At 42.1% G+C, this 15,645-nt stretch overlaps 1 protein-coding gene across 1 annotated transcript in view; it reads right to left on the minus strand.

Moving 5' to 3' along the window:
* CPS1 (carbamoyl-phosphate synthase 1) overlaps nucleotides 1–13,649 on the minus strand; it is a 123,878-nt gene extending 110,229 nt beyond the window's left edge. The window contains exon 1 of the mRNA XM_080398323.1: nucleotides 992–13,649. The gene's annotated coding sequence lies outside the window, so the exon portion shown is untranslated. The remainder of the gene's footprint in view (nucleotides 1–991) is intronic.
* Between the last annotated feature and the right edge of the window lie 1,996 nt (nucleotides 13,650–15,645).

The raw sequence follows: 15,645 nt of genomic DNA on the forward strand, positions 1-15,645 counted from the left end.
GATGCAAAGAGCAACAAGCCAAGAACTGCAAAACTAAGGCTGATCTTCACCTGAGCATATGGAGAGAAACTGAAAGGAATAAGAATCAAGTGCATGCCTTACCCCTTGGCTTTCCTGAATTCTGTTACTTAAGCCACAGCCAGAAAGTGGGTTTTTTCCACGTAGTTTGTTCTATTTTAGAGGAGGTCTGGGGAAAAGGGTATTTTAAATTTTAATGGAGAGGTTCATAGCAGATCTTCAGATTCAGGTGCTGCATTTTGAGTCACCCTTACCAACTCACATGATTGTGACAGGAATGATTGAAAATAAACTCAGATGATTTATTTTTTTAGATGGAAACAATTCCAAGTGACAATGCAAGAAGAACAGGAACAAAAAATGGATGGCTCCTAGCTGCCCCGTGTCCTTATAGGTGTGCTCTTGCTTGCAGCTTGTTTTCCATCCAGCTCAAGTGCCTTCCTGAGATGCAAACTGCCCAGCCCTCTCCATCCCTAGTCCTTTCTATGCCAAGACCTGGCTTTTTGCTTTCTGCTTCCATCCACAGTTTCTCTGCATGCGTGACATCTCCTTGATGTGACTCTTTTGCCCACCACACTCCATGGGTTCTGAAAGCTGCTTTCCTTTGAGAACTTGAGTGTGCTTCATAGGAAAGAAGTCATCCTCCCTGTCTACAGAAGTTGTTTCCCCCACTACTACTTACTTACAGGAACACAAGAAGAAGTAAGAATGAAGAAATCAGTTGTGGCATCTTTTTTTTTTTTTTTTTTAAATTTGCCTGTGTGGTAGTGGCAGACGCTTCTGTAATTCCCTCAAAAATCTCTGTGATCCTCCTGATTTGTCAACTAGTAACACATCAGCCTGACAGGGCAGTCGATGTCTTACTTTACAAATAGGCCTGCTGCCTTCACCAGGAACTATTCCCTGAAGTCATGCATATTTGTAAGCATGGTGGCATCCAATCATAAAATTTTAAATGCACAGTTTTACATACCAGATTAAAACTGTATCAGGGTAGCATACTCTGCACTCCATTGTTTCTTTATGCTGACCATTTTACTTTGTAGAGTTTCAGAAAATCTCTTTCCAGTTCCAAGTGTCACTGAGAACAGTCTTCCTCTTGAAAAAAAAAAAAACAAAACAAAAAAACAACAAACACCTATTGAATAACATGGTTGAGTAAAAATTGTTAGGGGGAACATCTGGAAAAAATTAATTCACATCCGTCATAATGGTGGCAAGTTGATATCAGATTAGTTACATGATCAGACGCTTAATTTTTTTTTTGGCCTTTTTATAACTTCACATTAATTTATTTTTTTCATTCCCTGTATCTACTGGCTAAAGACTCAGTTAAATATGGAGAGAATACAAGGGCAGTTGTATCTGCTTCCAAAGACAAAGCTATAAAGGTTTTATTGATAGCTGTAATTGGACTGTAGAAGTCAGCCTGAAAAGCAGAATTAATTCTTGTCTTTATACCTCTTCCCTTTGTTTTCATACAGTTTTCTACTTCATTCTTTTTTCTACAAGGACAGATTCTGACTGCCACCTCTGCTAACTAGCACCTTGCACTAGAAATGGCAAGAATCCTACCAAACCTGAACTATTTCCTGCAGAAGGGAACAATAAATATGAAAACCAGTACAAAATCTGTTTTTAACAGCACAATGAACTTGTATTCCCAAGTCCCAAACACGCAGTCCTTGCTCACAGAAAACATGCATGTCTGAGTGAAGGAGAACTCACAGATCTGAGCCCTGAGCCAATGTAAATTAACAGAAAACAATATGCTGCGAATAAGATGCACAAACCTCAGGCTGGTGAGGGCTTGGGATACAGTGCAAAAGTCAGCCTGCTGTCCTCATGGGTCTTTGGCTGACAAAGGCCCAGTCTGAAGAAAACATGGATACATTCATACTTTTGGATGGAAAACACAGTAACTATAACCTGAAACTTCTTTCTAATTCATTGAATGTCACTTTTTGTTTGGAAGTCCAAACAAACAAAAAAGTATAAAGAAATGTTTTAAACAGAGTTGTTAAAAGCTTGATTTTATAAAATACTACAAGTAGTTATCTGAACTACTGCAGAACTGTTTTTTTCTTCTTTTTTTTTAAGATAAACATATTTTTCCTCTTTTAAATTAAGATTTTTCCTTCTGTTTTTTTTGTTTTCAAAACACAAACCAAAAAGAAAATTTCAGTTAAAAAAATAAATTAAGACTTTCATTTTGATATTTTAATTGAAATGTCAAAAAGCATCAGATTCAAACCAAGATGCAGTTTCACTTTTCTTCAAAAATATTAGTTCAGTCTAGCTGACAGCTAATAGCAATTTAGTTCTGCAAGGTAAATGCTTAGCTGTAGAAACAGACCCTCATGCCCAATGCACAGTTTTATAAAACGGAGGAAATGTGTCTCGAAACAATCAAGGTATCCAGCAGTGGTAGCAAATACCAAAGGGATTCAGGATACAGAAGTGTTAACACTCAATCAACGGACCCTGTGACAGTTTCAGTTAGCATCTTATATGATAGTTTTAAATGCTAATAAACGCATTTCATTTTGTAGAAGGAAAAAATACTGTAACAAAATAATTGAAAATTTCAAACCAAGGCTATGTGAAAGACAGCTTTAAAAGAAAGAGAGAGAGAGAGAAAGAGAAAGAGAGAGAGAGAGAGAGGCCAATTTCTTGTTAATTCTGAATTGCCGACCTTCGTGCCTCCCTTCTTTTCCAAATTTTGTGTATCAAGACTGCCTTTTGACCAGTAAAGTTTCTAGAATGCTTGACAAGACTGTTATGTATTTATTCCCAGGTTAGAGAAAACCCATTTTCAAGGAGATTAAACTTTTTTTTAAGGCTTGAACAGCCCAGGGTACACTCATCTGCTGTCTGGGATACAGAGCCCATGCTTCACCCAAACTTGACAAAGATAAGGCTCTTATCTTCAACAAGAGAAAAAGAATCAATGTCCTGAAAATGGGTCAAATTCCATTGCCACTGGGATTAGCAGCTCTCTTAGATCAGCTGACTTGGAAGAAATAGAGAAAACCCTTGCACTATCTGAAAGACACTGACATTATTCCAAAAGGCCAATTTCAGAAAACCCTTAGTTAGCTAAAACTGAGAGCCGCCAGAAGAGTGTTGCCTGAGGGGTAATAATGACTATACAAAGTGCAGTTTACTCCCAGTGCCACGACTGAGCACCACACCTCAGACACAACTCTTATTTTCATGTTGATGCAACCAAGGGAGACTGGCCCCAGGAGTCTTAGAGCTATGCGATAGGAGTCTGCAACATCTGACTTCAGTCCAGAGCTGAACTTTTATTTACTGGAAAATGCTTGGAAGCAGCAAGATTTCTCATTCCCTGACATTTTCTAAAAAGACATTTTTACAAATGGGGGCCAGGATTAGGATTCATCCCTTTTCCCTTGTGATTCCAGAGGCTCATACATTCCGCTGGCTTGTTCCCCTGGATCACTAAAAAGGCCAAACTGGCTTTACAAAAATAAAAACAAATCAAAAGGGCTACACAAGCATTGTCTCCCCTGTGCTACGCATCCTCTACACAGTTTAAAAATAACATGACCTTACAATGGAAGATTAACTACATTTGCTCAAGATTCATGTTATGCTTGCTTCCTTCTGTGGCAGTCCTGTCATGGGTGAATATTTGATAGGTTATCTTACCCCAGTGTGTTTGTTGTAGCAAAGGAAAACAAAATTGACTTGCCCTCGATCAGACTGTAAATAAATAGGCTTTTATCTAGAATGAAGGTTACAACATAAACTGTCCCTGAGCTGCTAATTTATGACTATAAAACTGTGTATGTGCATTCATACAGGCACATACTGTGTTCGCTGGACAGTTTTGTCATTTTTTCTTTGACTTGATAGTCCTTTCTAAATATAACCACATTAAAAACAAAACTTGTATGTCTAAATTGTTTTCATGGACATTTTCACCGTGGACAGATCATTTGGTCCAACCTTCTTGGTGGACATTGACAGGTGATCTTGGCCAGACCCATCACACACCACCCTGTGGCCTGTGATCTCAGATCAATGAGTAGAGAGACCCAGAAGGGAAGTAAGAAACTGAGTAGAGAGAGAAAGCATCTGTCAGAAGAGAAAAGCACCAGATCAGAAGAGCATGTTATAGGCATATGCATTTCCTAGAACAAAAGGTACTCGCAGCTAGGTACTCTGAAATATGATTCCTGGTAACTGCCACTGATAGGACAGCCACCTGTTCTCTGGTCTACACAAAACCCCAGATAAAACAGGGTCATTGTTCCCAGCATGTTACTGGGTCAGGCCTAAAGACGGGCTTATTTTGAGGAAAAAAGCAGCTCTCTGAAATGGTGAAACACATGACAAGTCCTGATGATTAGCTTACGGGCCAGTACCTTAACTATTTAGGTAAAGTATCATCTCCCAGCCTTATTCAACCAAGCTTGTCCTGAGCTAGAAATACTCAATTAACAATATATTCAACATTTCTTTTACTACAGCAGGTGTCGTATCCAGTGGTAGGACATGTGGGAATGGCTCAAAGCTGCATCAGAAGTTCAGACTTGACATTGGGAAGCATTTTTTTACCAGGAGTGGTCAAACACTGGAACTTCGAGACAATAAAAGGAAATCAATTTTCCCTTTGGTATGAATATATTTAATCTTTGAAAAGGAAATACATAACGTTTCTCTCCAACCTAGCTTCTTACCCTTTAGCTCCAGTCTATGCAGTATGAAATGTTCCTGGGTTTGGTGGGAGGGGGAGTTAACATTTCATAGGAGTTACTTAACATGGCCTTGGCCTCTCACCATATATACAGCATCCCTGATCAATCAGCATTTTCCTTATTGCTTCATGCTTAGTGCTCCAGATTGGAAGGATTTGCAAAATATTTTTTTCCTTTTATCTTCTCTCACTCCTATTATTTTTTCCTTCCTGTGGTTACCTGGGATGGGGTGTGGGTGTGTGTGTGTGTGCGAAGATAAAAAAGGTTTGGCTGTTGTACACTGGGCTATGCATGGAAGCATTTGCTTTAACTTACAGATAGATACGCATTAGGCAGATGCATGCCTAAGGATGGAGATCTATAAATAGCACAACAAATTCTTGATATGTTCTGTAATGTTATTTAGCTGGGAAGGGGGAAAAGTGAGATGATTTTGACTGAAAAACATTTTTGGAGGAGGAAAGCAAAGAAGTTTGAAGAACTAATTGATGCTGTCAGGTAAGTGTCCAGGACTTTAACCCCAGAACTCCAACACTGTCTGTTCAGCTAGTATTTTTATAATAGCATGGAAACTTCATGAGTGAGTTAATTGTAAGACTGTATCATACTCCACGGGGGTTAGAGACACTTGATAAAGTTTTATACCCAGCAATACACACCACTGTACTTCAACAAATACAGCCCTTTATACTAGCATTTTTCTTAACAAAACCTCCAGAAATAGGCTCCTTTCTACAAAGACTAGTTGACTTAAAGAGAGTCTATGCTTTTGAGTTGGTACTTTTATTGCAAACCTTAAAAGAGGGCCCACAACCCTGGCAGACATGTGAATAGGACCAGTACTGTAGGCTTTGGGTGCAGTTAGGCTGCCCTTTCCCTGAAGATATTCTGTATTGTAATGTCCCCATCACTCACTTCAGTCTGACACCTACCAGTGTTCAGCAGGGTTTAAAATTAACTAACCCATGGGAAGAAATCATTGTGTAGCCAAAGGCAGCAGGGTCCTAGTTCTGCATTCATTTGAAGAAGGCAGGATCTCAAATACTGAACCATTTTGTCTCATTCAGCTTCAGGAAAGACAAAGCAGATGATCACTGAGAAAAACTAGGGAGGCCCAGTTCACACAGATAAGGCCAAGCTAACATAAGGTGCTTTTCCTTCTTCCTGTAAGTATACAGACCTACCCCCCACGAGGGCATAGCAACTAACCACAAAGCTGGAGACACCAAAAAGGTTCATCTGGTTCATGGTCCTCCAACAGCCCTCTGAACTGGCTGGTATCGAGTTCCTGGCACAGCCACAGCTGGGACAGTGTCAACGTGGTAAGTACTAACAGAAAAAAAACACAACATCTGTAGATTTTCTTGGCTTAGCCTCACAACAGTCAAAGCTAGGGCCTGAATATATCAAATATACATGGGGGGTTTTACACCTACTTCAGCTAAGAGCTCTAAACACAGACTTCAGTGTTAAGATAGTTAACTTCATGAGCATATGTGGTTACAGTATTATCAGATTTTAGTCAAATGAGCAACCAAATTGTAAAGGAGACTAGTACAAAGGTAGCTTGTTCACTTTCTTGTACCGATTAAGGTAGTTTAAGTACTCAGTTTTCCACCTTTATCCATTGCCATAAATAAACCAAAATAAAATAAATAAATAATAAAAAAATAAATTTAATTTATTTCCACTTCCTATGGAATCCATCACGGTACAGTCCATTATAACCAAAGCAATCATAACCTACCACACTCAGTGCAACGAAATTGCACTAGTCTGATAAAAATCCACAAGAGCTAAGTGCAGCTGAAATGTTTTTATTTCACTACTGTGATCACAGAGGTCTCAACCACAGCATGTGCTTTGGAGATCACAGCAAAGATGAGTTGGCTTATATAGGCCACATGGACAAGAAGAGCTTCAATTTGTCATTTCTGACTTGAGGGAGGAAATAAGGCTTGAAAAAAGCACAGACCACTCAGAATTGGGACCACTTAAATAGCAGGTAACTATATAGTGAGGTATCCAAGATCACTGTGTGTTATCATCCATGGTGAGCTGACACGTTATCTGTGAAACTCGGGTTCAAGCCTAGCCCAGGGTTGTTCAAATATGGAACAAAAATACATTGAAGAGCTACTTTGTCTGAACAACTGCATATTACTGCATCCACGCCCTGCAACACAAGCATAATCTCCACCTCAGACAGCTGTCCAGAAATCACACACATCCCTTATTGCACAGAAGTCTCTTCAGACTACAGAACAGGACCACCAAAGCTAATACAGGAAAGCTGAAGCAAGGGAGGAGGGAACTATTTGAAGCATTAGCATCTGAAGGGTCACAGCATGTCTGGTGCAGAAAACAAAAAACAAATAAGTTCTCTAAACCAGACTCCTGGGGGTGAGAAAGCTTGTCAAGAGAGAACTTTGTAAAGGAATAATTCAGCAGTGCTTCAAGCAATGCAGAAGGACCACGGGTAACTGGGATACAACTTGCTGCTGTCTAAGCCTCACACAGGCTGCCTCTGAGCAGCAAGAAGTCACAGAAACAGAAAGCACCGTTTGAACTAAGTGCACAGTATTTAGGAATGATACAGTGGAAAAAGCGTATCAGCTGGTAGGCAGGGTGGATGGAAATGTTAGGGACATCATCCGCAATAGAGTGCTTTTACGCAAGTGTTACCTCGTTCCTGTTCCAGTCAGGGAGTCAGCCAGTCATGCACTCCTGCAATCACATTTAACCTTTCCAGACAACCTAATTCTCTCTCTCTTTCCCTTCTGCCTCTAGCAATCCCCCTGCAGCTGCAGCACACTCAGGAGTGTGCTTTGAAGGATTTGAAAGCTCATTTTGGGCAGCATGGGTCTGATTTCTAGCATCAACAGCAGAAGAAATTGGTCTCAAGCCATGGCTTTGGAAAATACTCAAACTTTTTATTCTGCTGATTCAGATGAAGCTTAAAACCTTTACCCATACAAATTTCTGGCTTTGCCCCAGCCGTCCTCCTCTCCTGACCCTTACCACGACACCTTATCCTGGCAAAATACACTCTTTTCATCAAAACTCTGACCCAAATACATTTACCTGTGCAATCCAGCAGGTAGAACAGCAGTGCTGGTATACTTTGAATGCTTCCAGTTTCCTGTTTACCACCACCCTCTCATCAGCAGCCTCCTAAAACAGATGGACTGTAATTTCATAGGCACAAGAAGATTCAGTAACTGGGTGGGAGAGGCAGGAAGGGCTGCTGCTTCGGTAGCAAGAACCTGGAGGGGGGAAAAAAATCCGGAGGATTTTGGAAGAAATATGAAGACCTGTGTTTAAGCACCAGCCCAGGATCACCTATGAATACAGCTGCAGTGAAGGCAATTCAGACTGCCTTCTGTTGCCAATTCTGCCTTTTTCCAGGGAAATGGGTTCCATGAGATGTAGCTAAAGATGTGATAAATCTCCATTTCAAGCTACTATGTTCCTTCTATTGGGTCGGCATCCATTTTGATAACATTAGCCACAGTGCTCTCTAGCAAAGGTTCCTAACACCATTTCCATCCATCCTGCCAGCCAGCTAATATATACTCTCTCCAAATTTGCAAATGACCGCGAGGGGAACTGAGACGAATTTCATCCTTTCATTGCTTGCACCCCCTGGAAAAGTCACGATGCAACCCATTTTAGGCTTCTCCAGAGGGCAAATAAATAATAACTAAAAATCACCCAAGCAAAATAAGGAATGAGAAAATCTTTATGTTTTGACAGACATCAGCTTTCAAAGTCACCACACTGGAAATGCTGTGGTGTTATGCATGCCCTTTTCCCAGCCTTCACATGCCTAAAATAATACATATGGGACGCTTCCATGATATTGCTCCAAGGCTGAAGTATATACAAGCACTAAAGCCACATCTGTGTCATTTAGCGTAAGTCTACACAGTCCTTCACAGACAAACCTGTGGTTGCTTTGCCTGCTTTCATAACCCCTTCAGCACAAGACAAGCCCAAAATAGAAACTCATGAACTTTATGGCTTGAGCACAGCACTGCTGCTGACTAAATGAAGAAACTTCTGGTTTCACACTTGTTTTTTCTCCTGCCTCTTGGATAGGCCTGCCTGCAAGGGCTGCATCAATGTATCTTCAGTCATTCAAACTGGAAACAACATCAACTCATCTACTCAACTGACCACATCATAATCTGCAGAGTGGCAAACGTTTTAAGTACCAAACATCTGCACCCGTCTAAATTCAAGGGCCTTCTATAGGAAGGTGCTCTCCTTGTGCAACAGGTTTCTTCTTATTCGCATTGTACACCATTTTGAAGACTCCTTGAAAGGGAAAATTAGAAAAAGGAGAAATTAGAAATGAGTTCATTAAAGAACAGAATCCTAGACGAGGAGTATTTCCAGTATAACACGTACACCTATGCTCTGATCAATTCATTTCTTTTCCTTTTATCCACATCATAAAAAGAAGTCACAAGAGAGCTCACTGAGATGAAACGTCGTTCTTGCAAGGTGGGAAGCCACAAGGTTGAGAATATAGTAAGGAAACTGCCCCTTTGCTTTGAGTAACATTATGAGTTGGCAAAATATTTTCAATCCTTTACAGCCAAGCTTCAAAAAGCCCTTCTGAAAACAAAAACATGGCAAAACATATAAAAGACAAGGAGAGCAAGAAACTCTCCAGCACACAGCAAGCTCTGTTCCTGTGTTCCAGGCAGTGACCCATCAAGAGATGTCACTCTCTGGAGAAGAAAGCGTGGGGCTGTCTCCTGGCGCAGCTAGCATGGCTTGTGGCTGAGTGACAGGCAGCTGTGCTGGCCCTGTGCCAAGCGGGATAAGCTTTCCCTCCAAAAGCCTCAGTACAGCAGCTTGCTTTTTTTAGGGGGAGGGGGGACACAACCAAAACACAAAAAATCCACAAAAAAAGCATGCAGAGTTATGGACACATCCGAGGTACAAAATAGCATTCTCCGAGGTCAGCTGCACATCCAAGCCTGCATTTCTGCAGTGTTTTAGTCAGAGGCAGCTCTTTCCCAGGGGACAGCAAGGTCTAGTCTCAGCAGAGCTGTATGAGGATCACCTGGGAAAAGCCTTGCTGATGCATTTTCTCTTTGTACTATGCATAAGCCTCAGGGGCGCACACAGCAGCAACAAAGCCAGCACCACAGCTGAGGAAGAGGAGCTTCACCACACCTGCCTGTTGAGATACCCACCAGCTACAAAGATTCTTTACCACCTCTTCTAGCATGCTTATGTTAATGACTGATTAAAGTTTCAGTCTCTCTTTAGTCATAAAACTGTCAACACAATTAAACAATCTGACTTCCATCCCCTACGTTCAAGGTAACTCCAAGCCCAGCTTCAGTCCAAGAAGCACCCAGCTGCATTCAGGGCATACCAGACACTGGAAATCTTTGCAGAGAGCCATTCTAAACATCTGAACCATGAGACAATTCAGCAGAAGTTCACAGCTTATTAGCCCCTGCAGTATTCAACAGGAGACAGAAATCTACAGGAAATTACGTTGATTAGATAGCATTACACGTTTACAGGGAGCAGGATTTAAAGTAGTTTATTTAGAAGCTGTCTCAGGACTTCTGTGTACTGACTATTAATTATAGCTATAAATAGCACAGGGACTGCGTTAGGTGATGCTAATGAATACCTGCCTCTTGTAGGTGTGTGACTCACTGACTCTACCTGCAGGAGAGAAGACTGGCGGTAAAAGGATCTGTAAACTACAGAAAGACTTCTAGGATACCAGTTGTGAGGAGACACTTGGGCATAAATTGAGCCACAGGTTTTATTACAGCCAGGCTCCAAGCAGTAGGAGCTTGCTCTGTCTTGCTTTGCATCGGAATGGGAATCTCTCCTTCCTCACCAGCTGCCTTCCCTTTTGGATTTAGAGTTTGAAAATGCTGATCCCAGTATTCATGATTCATGAGCTCTTCCCTGAAGGAGACAAGAAGTTCTGAAGTTCCTCCTCAGTGCCAGCCACCACCCCCCTCTCCAGTGGTGAGAAGAGTCACAGAAACAGAACACTAAGCAACAAGCCTCGCAGGGGCAGGGGACAGGTGAGTGATCTTGATGGGGAATCCAGGAGGAGTGATCTTCAGAGAGCTGCAGAGAGTGAAGGATGGTCTGAGAAACAGCAGATACCTGAAACCTCCCAGAACAACAAACGTGGGACCTGACAGCACATATTTACTGACCAGGCCAAATCTAGACAAATCTATTACCGTAAAGGTGGATGTGGAGAGTGAATATGAGGATACTGGCACAGGCACCAAAGCACTGCTGGATCAAAACAGACCTTGCCATGCTGCCTGGGTGTCCCAATTACTGATGGTATAGACACTTGACATTGAAGGTCCTTTAAAAACATGATATGCAACAGTTTCTCAAAAAACAACTTTTGCACACTCTGAGCAAGAGTAGATCCCATTATAAGGAAGGGGTAAAAGGTTCCCTCCTAGGGTACCAAACAAAACAACAGGGTCCTTCCAGTGCCCCTCAGAGTCCTTAGATCACCTGTAAAGCCTAATTTTATCACTCAGTGTCACAAATATACTCATCACTTCCACTCCAGCTTGTTCACATAGTTAAGCAAAAAAGTCAACAGTCATGCTTGTGTGCTGCTCATCCTGTAGATGTGCAAAGGTGAACACAGGGCAGACAGATGTCAAATACAGTCAGGGTGAGCAATCAGCCGTACCCACATCATGTTTTCATTGGCAATCATGTCCAACCCTCACGCTGAACTTTAAAGACAGCATTAAGGATGCAAGTGCCCTATGCAGAGCTGCTTTAGTCATTATAGCAAAGCAAAAGAAATCTGACTTGATGTCAGTCCTGTCCAGGAATCAAAGTGTATCAAAGTCTCAACAAACCCTACTGTCTTCCAGATGACCTCATTACTGAAACGGAGCACTTCAGCTCTCAGCAGTTCCCTGTCTGTTTTTTTCTCTTGCTCCTGCCCACACATAGCCCTTACTGATCTCGTTCTCAATCAGGTCTGCTCTCCAGCCCCTCTTTCATTTGCTAAGAAAGGACAGATTCCCATTGCATTGCAGATCAATATCTTATGGTCCACGAAGAGGAGAAAATGGCAAAACATCACAGAGGATTGCTACGTGCGTTTCTCCAAAGAGTTTGGCCTGCTGCACAGAGCCACTGATCTCTGCTCATTACTCACAACAGAGAACAGCCACACATCCGCACTGAGCAGGGTGTAGTGGCTTTCCCCGTGCTCCCGGCTGAGCAGGTTTCCTCCAGCTTCTTGCTTGTGGGACAGAGGCATCTAGTCGCTGAGCCCCATAAAAGCAAGGTAAAGCCACAGCAACACAACTTGCAGCTACACTGCAATTAGGGGTATGTTGGTAGCTTAACTGGGATGCAGCTGCTGCCGACATGAAGACAGATTCATTACAAAAGTGCTAGGCTATTAACTGCTCTACCCAAGCTAGCATGTCATAAAGCAAAATATAAACACACAGTATCGGGCACACCAGCTTAGACAAAACCCTCCAGTACCACCTTTCATCTCTGATGCTCAGGCAGTATACTAGCAAACACATGTGGCAACATGTCCTAACATAGTCTCATAACTCCCAGAAGTCAGCAGCTCAGGCATCTCTTGTGCACAAGCACAGTTACCTGACAACCTTCACATTTGTGACACTGTTCAAGGCTTTACAGACATACACTGCAGCCCTTTTCAGATGTCTCTTTTCCAGTCTGAATAGCCCCAGCCTAGCTATTTAGTGCTTGCACATAAGCCATTCCACATAGCTGATAACATTTTTTTTTTTTTTTTGGCCTGATTAGTTCTATAACTTGCACCCTTTCTAGTTCTGCTATCCTGTTTGAGACGAGATCTGAACTAAACACCTGAGAAGCATGTGAGCCACAGTCATACGTGACTGCATTCTTGGTTTTGTGCTCTTTTCCCTTCCTAGTAACACTGACTTCCTTTTCCCTGCTAGTGAGCAGTAAGGCGGTGTTTTCACAGAAACACCCACTGCATCTCTGAGATCTGAATGGGAATTGCTGGCTCAAAGCCCGCCTCTGTGTGTGTATATATAGAGTTATAGAGAGGGAGGCTTAACATCTGGCCACAATGAATGCAGGCAGGATATAGGTGAGCTGTGCCTCAGATACACTATCAATATAGTCAACTATCTTAGTTCAGCTTCTGTGACTGGTATTCAGGATTTGATCTCTTTATAGAAGCTGCTAAAAGAAAAACAATCAGTGCCATCTGCAATCATGTTTACTATGAACTGGAAAAAAATAATCCAATAAAAAAACATGCTTTTTCCCTCTTCTGGATATCCTTCTAAAGTGAAAAGGTTTACCATCATAATGCCAAGATACAACACTTGCTTTACCTTCCAAAGCCACATCTACTTATCTTCAGGAATGGCACTAAGATCTTCAGTGACTTAATACAGGCTTGAGTTTTTATTGCAATCAAATACAGTGAGCTATGGCTCTAATATTAAAGAATAGCAAAGTTTCTAGAATTATCACTGTGTTATACATAGCATTACAGCTGAAAAACATCCAATATCCAAAATTGTTATTTTAAAAGAGGAAAAGGACATCTTTGACTTTGATTTTTCATATGTCTTAGGAAATCAATCCTAAACATGTAGTATCTTTAGCCAAGCTGCTGCTGAATAAATAACGTGTAAAAGAGGTTCATAAATACAGCTGGGAAGCTTCTCACTTTTACTCTGTACTGTCTGAAGCTTTAGCACAAAGGAACCAACACAAAAAAGAAACAAAATAAAGCAGAGATGGGGAGATAAATGACACAACTTGGATTACATCTCTTAACTGTCCACAAAAATTGGTATTGCAGTAGTTCTGTGAATACACCAAGACATCCCTGGGGCGATTTTTCAGCAGCATGCCCTGTGGAGCACTTCCACACACAGCCTCCCAAACCCCCTTTTCAGGCTGACAAGGCTATGAAGGACGCTTTATCCTTGCTCACTGCACTCCCTCACATACAGCATGCAGTTGCAAAGGCAAAACAAGCAACCCTCATATTTATTATTACAGGATTACCATGCCAAGCCCATCTGGCCCACAGCATGGAGGCCACTGCGCGAGGTTTATCCAACCCTGAGAGGAGCCTACGGAGAGGGGTAGATGCCAAACCACCATTTTAGAAAAGCCACTTGCAAGTTCACATCTACACTGCCCGGTTTGGGCACCTGCTGACGAGATTAGCAGTAGGTGAGATTACAGAATTGACAGATGCCTACAGCCAGTGAAGGACAGTGACCCCAGGAGGAAGAGTCTCCTCTCAGATAGGAGGTGTTTCAAAAAGCCCTCAGGCAGGATGCCAAGTAGTCTGTAGATAAGCGTAACATCTGGCAGAGATTTGGGATTCACATCCTCACTGTAATGAGGAGGGAGCAGACACCCAGACATCCCGGGATTTTCTTCAGGGTGGACTGTGAAACAACAGTTTTATCCATGTAACTACAGGAACCACAGATACTACCAGTCCAGTAGGGACCACCAACAGCCAGAATCCTTATGCTGCTAGAATTCAGTAAGGATTTGTCTTTTGGACAATGCTGTGGAGCAGAAAATATTACACACTGTTCTCACAGGTAGAAAGTTGTTGAGATGTCTTTTCAACCACTGATTGCAAGTCACTTCAGAAACAGAATTTTCTAGGGCTAACTGTGATGGGACTGCCAGGAAGACTACCAGAGCCTGTTTTCTCACCATTTCCTCTGTCTACTCCGATAGCTGCTTCCACACAACATTCATCTCTAGATGTGTTCTGAACAGATTTGCTTTAATCACTTTTTTCCCCCCAGTGAATTCAGCATGACCCTTTTCAGACAAAGTAAACAAAAAAGCCGCCCCCGCCCCCCATCACCCCAAAATGACTGGGATGGAATGAGAACACAGGAACAGCTTCTCTCTCAGGCTCATTTCCTCCTTTCATTCCCTATTCTGCATGGGCTGGTTACTAAGGATGAATCATAAGTCACTTACCCAGGCTCAGGGGGACAGCCACAGTGAGACACTCTGGATTTATCCTGGGCAGCAACAGGCCCATTGAAGCCTAAGTGACCACAACAATTGAGAAAATAACATACTGAAACACAACTCCCTGGCAGGGTGTGTGAAGAGAACTGGCAGAATGATCTGGGAGAAGCGTCTCTGTCTTTAAGTGATCTGGGGGGAGGAAAAAAAGAATATGGAAGGAATCAAAGATGAAAGAAAGACTCCAAAGCTGAAATTGTGTGCCTTATGCTGGAAGTTAATACTGAACTGTGCCTGGGGGAAGGAGGGAATAGAATATTGTTTTGACCTGCAGGTGGAAGGGAAGACCATAATACAGGGCTATAAGCAGAAGACCCCACATTATTTTTGCTGATGCTAGAGCTGCCTCTCTGAATACTAAAGCTGCACAGTCCATCTCCCTGCCTTGAATGCAAGGCAATGCTGACATGATTGAAATTCACTAAACAAGAAACAGCTGAGTGGAAAAGGAACTGAAAGTGAACATAATTGGGATTCCCTCTTTTCTGCTTGTTGCTCCCCATCTCCTGCAATAACTTTTTTTTTTCTTTTCTTTGAGCTCTGATTTTACAGATTGTAATAAAGAATGGACACATGGACAGAAAACCAGAATCCCTTAGATAACATAACTGTCCCAAGCATGAATACAGTGGCCTAATGTATTCCCATGGGTGTTTTCGATCACCACCGAAAGGTAAATTCTTATGATCTGCTGTTTCCTCTAAACCCACCCAGATGGATTCGGCTCCTGCAAGGGGCAGTGCCACTGCATTTAGACCTCTACAAGCCACCAAGAGCTTCAAGCTTAGACACGTTCATTTGCACTTCCCCGAGAGACACGCAGGCAAGC

The sequence above is a fragment of the Falco punctatus genome (genome assembly GCF_963210335.1).
Source record: "Falco punctatus genome assembly, chromosome: 8".
NCBI classification, from domain to species: domain Eukaryota; kingdom Metazoa; phylum Chordata; class Aves; order Falconiformes; family Falconidae; genus Falco; species Falco punctatus.